At 28.9% G+C, this 7,321-nt stretch overlaps 2 non-coding genes across 2 annotated transcripts; one reads left to right on the top strand and one right to left on the bottom strand.

The window, feature by feature from the left end:
• The first annotated feature begins 1,193 nt into the window (after window positions 1-1,193).
• Window positions 1,194-1,266, top strand: TRNAF-GAA. The gene has a single exon. It is a non-coding gene; the product is annotated as a tRNA-Phe (tRNA).
• A 1,927-nt stretch (window positions 1,267-3,193) lies between these two features.
• Window positions 3,194-3,266, bottom strand: TRNAF-GAA. Its single transcript has one exon. It is a non-coding gene; the product is annotated as a tRNA-Phe (tRNA).
• Window positions 3,267-7,321: the final 4,055 nt, after the last annotated feature.

Raw genomic sequence — 7,321 nt, 5'->3', positions numbered from 1 at the left:
ATATTTTAGATATTATTATAATTTGTGCAGATTTGTGCACATGTTTTTCCTTTAATAGATGAAGAATTATAGGATCCTTGTATGTATATATATGGTACTCTATTCTTTAAAATAATACATCAGAATTATTTTTAATCCTTTTAATATATATCAAAATACAATTATGATGTTCCGTGAATTATTAAACTTTATCTTTTAGTACTACTCATAAAAAGTAGTTATATAAAAGAATTTAATATGATGAGACATATAAGTACATCAATAACACACTACAGACTAAACTGAAAAAAAAATATAATGAAATGAGAATTTAAAAGTGCATGCATGAAAAATAATTATACTGTAAAGTTAAACATTAGTACTAAAATTAACAATAGACAGATTTTGATATAATGAAATGAAAAAAGAGTACTGTAAGAATTTAAATTTTAAGAATGTGAGTTTGAAATCATAATATATACAAATGGATACATAATAAAAACTATTTGTAAAATTACAAAAGTAAAATAATAAAAATGAATACAGAAGTTTAGACTCTTAAAATTTAAAAAGCAAGCTTAAATTTATATAATATTTAAATGGATAATGATATTTAGACAACATTTTTTTCACAACATTTGAACATTGATTACGTGTCAATATGTGATTGGTCAAAAATTACTACACAATTATGAAGTAATTTTTGACCAATCACATATTGACACGTAATTAATGTTCAAATGTTGTGAAAAAAATGTTGTCTAAATATCATTATCCTATTTAAATAATGCAATTACGTTTGCAAACACATTAAACAAAAATATTTAAGTTGATTGTAGCACACTAAATAATAAGTTATTAAGAAATAGCTTGAAATAATAACACTAGTGACGTAAGCAATAGCGTAGAACTAACTAGTATTAAAGGTGTGTACGTTATTTTTTTTGTTTTTTTTAACTATTATTATATTTAAATAATTAAGTTTGTTTTAATCATATTATTATAAATATACTCTTATCTATAAACATAAATATCATTTTTAATTTATGAAAAGAAAAAATACTAAAAAAAACTTAATTATGGTGAAAGCAATAGTTGTACTTATGAGATAATATTGAGAAAGGGATAGCATGAGTAAACTTAGTTAATAAAATATACCAACAAATATAATATGTATTTTATTTTAATAAATGTAATGTCACTAAATTCAACATGCGGGGATAGCTCAGTTGGGAGAGCGTCAGACTGAAGATCTGAAGGTCACGTGTTCGATCCACGTTCACCGCAATTTTTTAATTTTATTTTTTCTTTGGTTGGGCTTGGGCTTACGTTAGAAGAACACGAGATTTTGTTGATCCATTCTTTTGTTGGTCCATTTAATTCATTCTTTTAGGTGAACGGATACACAGAACAACTAAAAAAATTAAAAACTGTTCTTAATAATGTTTTTAGTTTGATCCTTCATCTGATTTACTTAAGTATGCAAAGAGACATAAATTTGCTCCATATTTTATTCCCCACAAAATCTGTCATTTTGTATTGGGTATGAACATGTATATACAACATTGCAAATATTTATGCCAGCGTTCCAACATTCTTCAGACCACATTTCCACTGCAGCAACATCCAGCCTTAACCCACAACTATTCTTTATCTGTTCTTGTTTCTTTTAATATTTGGTGTTTTGCATTGTGATGATTTAGACTTTTCATTTTTTTTCGTTTAATATAATTTCTTATTTTTGAAAAATTAAACTAATGTGATTGTAGTTAGTTTTGTACTAACACACAGTTAAAAATGTTTTTTTAAGATATTTTTTAATCACCTTTATTTTTATTTTTTTATTTTTTTAAAAATAAAAAAAATTATTATGTGTCAAAATGACATGGTGTCATGTGCAATGATGGTGTAGACCGAACTGAACCGAATCAATTCGAGTCGAATTGAACCGAGTCGAACCAAGTCAAGCATAAATAAACCGAACCGATCCGAGTTGAACAAAATCAAACCAAACCAAATCGAATCGAATCGATCCGAGTCAAGCCGAACACTACGTACCAATCTAACCAAAACGAACCGAATTGAACATAACTTAACATAACAGAAACAAACTAAGCCAAATTAAACCGAACTAATATAACCAAACTGAATCGAACCAAACAAAATAAAACTAAACCAAATCGGACCAAACCAAATTGAATCGAACCAATTTGCTAGAAATTATACTGACTCGTATTAAAAGAAAAAACAAAACTATTTGCTAAAAATTGTAAAACAAAAATTGTTAAAAGAATCAAGCTAACTAAAATAAAAGATATTTTAAACTAGACTATATTAAACTTAAGAGGAAAATAAGTATAAACTGGATATAATCTCACACTTCATAAAGACAAAACCCAAAAGATAATATTAGTTATAATTTACTTCACATTTCATGAATCTGATTTTAATTTTTCTCATTGACTTAGTGTTGCAAGATGATTTTGGTCTTGGAAAAATAATAGAAAACAAGATACAATAATTTTGATGGCAATCGCTATTCTAAAATCATGTTAAGAGATTCTAGACAGATTAAAAGAGATACAAACTCAAGCATCCAAAAATGCTAAAAAGAAATATCAAAAGATTTTAAGTTGTCCCCTGATATGTTTGAGAGATCCATTATGTTCTGCCATCGAGAGCCGTCATGTACTGTCGTATTCTGGCAATAGCTAACTCGATAACATAATTACATCTCGACAACACATGACGATGATATTAAAGCATGTTCTTGAAGTATTTATTGAAGCATGCTTTATTTCTTGATCAACTAGCTTATTTATGTCCAAACAGAACGCTCGAGGAAATTTTACTCGATAATGAGTAGTTTTGTGACAGAATGAAGAAACATCTCAGTAGAACTGATAAGATGTGAATGACAAATTATAAGAAAAAAAATACCTAAAGAATAATACTGTAAGTGCTGAACTTTCTTTCGTTTTGAATGTATACACTAAAGGATAAAATAAAGAAAAACGTATATTTAAGACAATCTTTAGAAAGGTACACACCTCAGAGGTGTGGAACCGCTAAATGTTCAAATGATTTTGGGTCATAAAGTGTGATTTCTTAAGGAGAAATTGTCTGAATAAGTGGATAAGTAGGTAAATAATATTTATCATGAAGAACAAACCTTCATACAGAACAAAAACCTCGGTAAAAAAAAAATAAAAAATGCGGTGAACGTGGATCGAACACGTGACCTTCAGATCTTCAGTCTGACGCTCTCCCAACTGAGCTATCCCCGCACGTTGACTATAATAACATTATATTTATTTACAACCAACATAATATTATATTTATAGGTATATTTTATTAACTAAAGTTTACAAATGCTATCCCTTCCTTAATATTATCTCAGAAGTGCTTTCACCATAATCAAGTTTTCTTTAGTATTTTTTGTTTTCATAATTAAATTGAAATGGATATATATGTTTATAGATAAGAGTATCTTTATAATAATAGGATTAAAATAAAAATAACTCACATATAATATATATATATATATATGCGTTAAGATAATATTGTTGTAAGTGTTAGGAATTTAGATGCAGATTAAATCTCTTGCATTGAACTATTAAGAGAGTATTCGAGTTCATTTGAGGAATACACAAACTTCATATTCTTTATATACATGTGTTGGGAGTGGTGGCAAACTTATTCTAACTTTGTGTGTTCACTCGTTACAAACAACATTAAGAAACAATCAGACTTCGTACTTATAACTTCTTATATCAAATGGTGTTAACATTCAAATTTTTGTTTGACAACATATCCAAATTAAGCCTCATATACAACAACACTATTAATTTTTTAACGAGTACTATTGGTGGAAGGGAGAAGCAAATGGACTATTATGCCTTGTTTTTGTTCTTTCATTTCTTTGCTCCGGCGTTAACTGTGAAGACCCTTATAGATTCTTCACTTCAAAGTATACACCAACATGTTCTTTTCTTTTCTTATATCCATCTATAATTTCTTTTCACCACCAATCACAACTTTCATTCTTCCCTTATTTATCTCTTGCAGAAGCAAATGCATTATTTTCTTATTGGAAAATGATAATTTGACAGTCTCCTTAGTCGAAATCTCTTTCCTCACTTTCGTTTCCAAAGTTCTTTGCCTTTTCTCTTCTGTGATAGATAGAGATGTGATGGCGGACACTTATATGCATTAAATATCTTCCCTACGTTGCAATAATAAAAGAATATATATCCTCAGCTCTTGAAAAACTATTTTATCAGAAATGACCTTGCACACATGAAAATCTTCCAGAACCTTACGTGGTGTAAATTATAGAGATTTAAAAAACCTCACTTTTATTTGTTTCATTATCCTTCTGAATTTTTCTCTACCCAAATAAAATTTTCGATGTATCCTCCTCAATTATCCTCCTAGTTTTTTTCCTTCTAAATTCACCCTATCTAAACAAAAGTGTAACTCTTTAAGGTGCTTTCGTGGAGTATTCCTTATACTATCATTACTATTATTTAACACATAAAAGAACACATCTTTCACGCCTAACAAACACAAATATGGATGAGAAAATGGGTGAAGATGTTAAAACAAGTTGAGTTTATGAAAATACTCATTCATTTTGAAAATTCATAGTCAAGAAAAAAAAGGATACAGATTCTTCACGAATGCTCAATTAAACAAACACTAGTGTGAAATTTGTCCTTAACATCACATGTTTAACTTGAAACTGCAAAACAACATTAATGAATTCTTGAGTAAGAAGGTATTAAGAAATATGGAGCTCAAAATGGAAGCAAGACTCACACATGACTTATATGAGCAACGCTTCATAAAACGTCTTCAAGAACAACAAAAATAACAAAGAACACTTGAAGAAAAACTTTCATTCATGACTCAACATAACGTTGATTTTCCCACTTCAAGCAAGATGTCTTGTGAGCATAAAAGGCTCATGCTCTATTACATATCATACTGACTACACTTGTTAGTATAAGTTATTAGTTGATGGAGATCCCCTACGCGTATTAGTCATAAGAAGACAATTTGAAAGAGGACAAACTATTCATGGTGCGTCATCCTCTGCTGTAGATCATATTGACTACACTTGTCAATATGAGTTATTGGTTGATGGAGATCTCCCATGCGTAGTAGTTGTAAGAAGACAATTTGAAAGAGGACAAACTATTCATGGTGCTCCTCTGTTACCACACATGTGACAATTGCTGAAGTTCAAGATCTCATCTCAAGTGCCTCTACCAACTTCAAAAATCCAATTTATGGGAAAGACCTTAAGCACATTTATAGTTAGCCATATTTTGGGCCACCATAGGTATTATATATTGTTATTCTTAGTATTTTTATATCAACTTTAAAAATAAATGATTCATAATTTTTAAAATCTTTTTTCTATTCTCTCGTCCTAAGAAGCAACGCATGCATCAACCTGTGATCAGCAGAAGCAGATGATGATCCTTTAGCAAAGTTGATGACAAAATTATACACGTTGAATAAATGATTGATAGAGGTGGAGTGAGATTAAAGAATATTTGGTCTCGAGTGTCATGTGCCAGTGTATGCAAGATTTTTCATTGTCTTTCATATTTATATATTCAAATTGTTATTTTATAATATAAACTTAATTTTCTTGTTATAGGTGTATGGACACAGTCATTATAGACCCAGGTCGGATATCAATGTATGAATTTATTGAACCTAAGATTATTTCTGGAATTACTATTGATCACAAGCAAACATATTTACAAATATGAATATCTGAGTGAAAAAGAGATATGTATCTTGCATCATACATTGATAGGTATCTATTATTAATTGTAAAATTTTATGAAGGTTTACTTAATTAATCAATTAACTATTTGTGATTCCTGATAGGGTCTATTGACTGCTGATGGTCATCATAACAAGAAAATGTAAAATTGTATGGTTTTGTTCCCTACATAGAAAGATGAAACCTAACTTGAAATCCTTGTTACAAACGTAAGTGTTGCATTTTTTTCATATAAATTAATTAGTTATATTAATATTAAGTTATGTTTCAAATGTAATTAGAGTTGTTCATAGGCCATAGCACAACAAATTCAAATATTATATCTAAAGGTTGGAACTTATTGATCTTTAAGTTATAATTTCCATATGTCAACTTATACTTTGATATTTGTTTATTTTCTTTGTCATGTTTAGTGTAACAAACAGTCATATTTATGGACATATGATTACTATGTTATGTCTTGGATCAAAATCATCATTCGAAAAGAAATTAGACATGATTGATAACATAAGAATATATATCTTTCACATATTACAAACCACATTCAACTTTAAACATTAGAATACAAACATAATAAAATTATGTTATTTTTACAATGCTTAAAGAATCCATCACCAATAACTAAAAACACAATTAAGAGGAGTGGACATCTTTTGGAGGGATGGAAACATACTCATCATAACAACAATTATTTTTTCTTTCATACTTTAAACTTGAAAATGTGTTTTTGGAAACATTCAATACTCTAAATTGTGTTGGTTTTTTGTTTTTCAAGTTTAATAAATTTGTAAAAATAAATAAATTATTTTAAAAAGACCTATAACTTGATCCTTGCCATAGCCGAGGTCAACTCCTTCCCTTTCATTCGCAGAAATTTGAACTCTGGTGCAGGTCTTCACCAATGAATGTTGATGGGCATGAGGATCAATGTCACTAGATGTCGCTTTTTTAATCTAAGGACTAAAACGGTAGTTTAGATTAACGTTAAATATAAAAATAACTAACGTTAAAACCCATTTTTGTAATAGTAAAAGGTTAGAAAGTTGGTAACAATCAAAGGTTTGGACAATGCAACCTAACAAGTTTGATGTCTATAATCTTTGTACTCTCTTTACGTTCATCTTCATGTACCACTGGGTTTCGACAAGGACGTATTTTGGATTCTTCATTTGGGTTGGAGTAGCAATATATTTTAATTTATCCAAAAAAAATAAACAACAAACTCTATTTTCTTTCTAAAATATAACATTTCACAAAAGGGTACTATATTATTTTGTATACATGTATAACATATCCGCTTGTAAGGTAGATAAAGCTGAATCAACAGCATTCAACTACATGTATCCCAAACTTCTAATTAGGGCATAATTTTTTTCTGAGGCACTGCTCCTCAAAACCCTTAAAATGAAAACAACAGAGACAATAATATTAACCAGCAGCATTATAGTACTTACAACAAACCAAAACGACCACCATCATTTTATTGAAATAGCCCGACATTTTTTAGGTATTACATAGATAATTGTCGATCTTGATCCC

Source organism: Vigna radiata, chromosome 11, assembly GCF_000741045.1.
Source record: "Vigna radiata var. radiata cultivar VC1973A chromosome 11, Vradiata_ver6, whole genome shotgun sequence".
Lineage (NCBI taxonomy): Eukaryota > Viridiplantae > Streptophyta > Magnoliopsida > Fabales > Fabaceae > Vigna > Vigna radiata.
The sequence above is the reverse complement of the archived record's forward strand: the minus strand, read 5'-3'. Positions and strand labels throughout refer to the sequence as shown.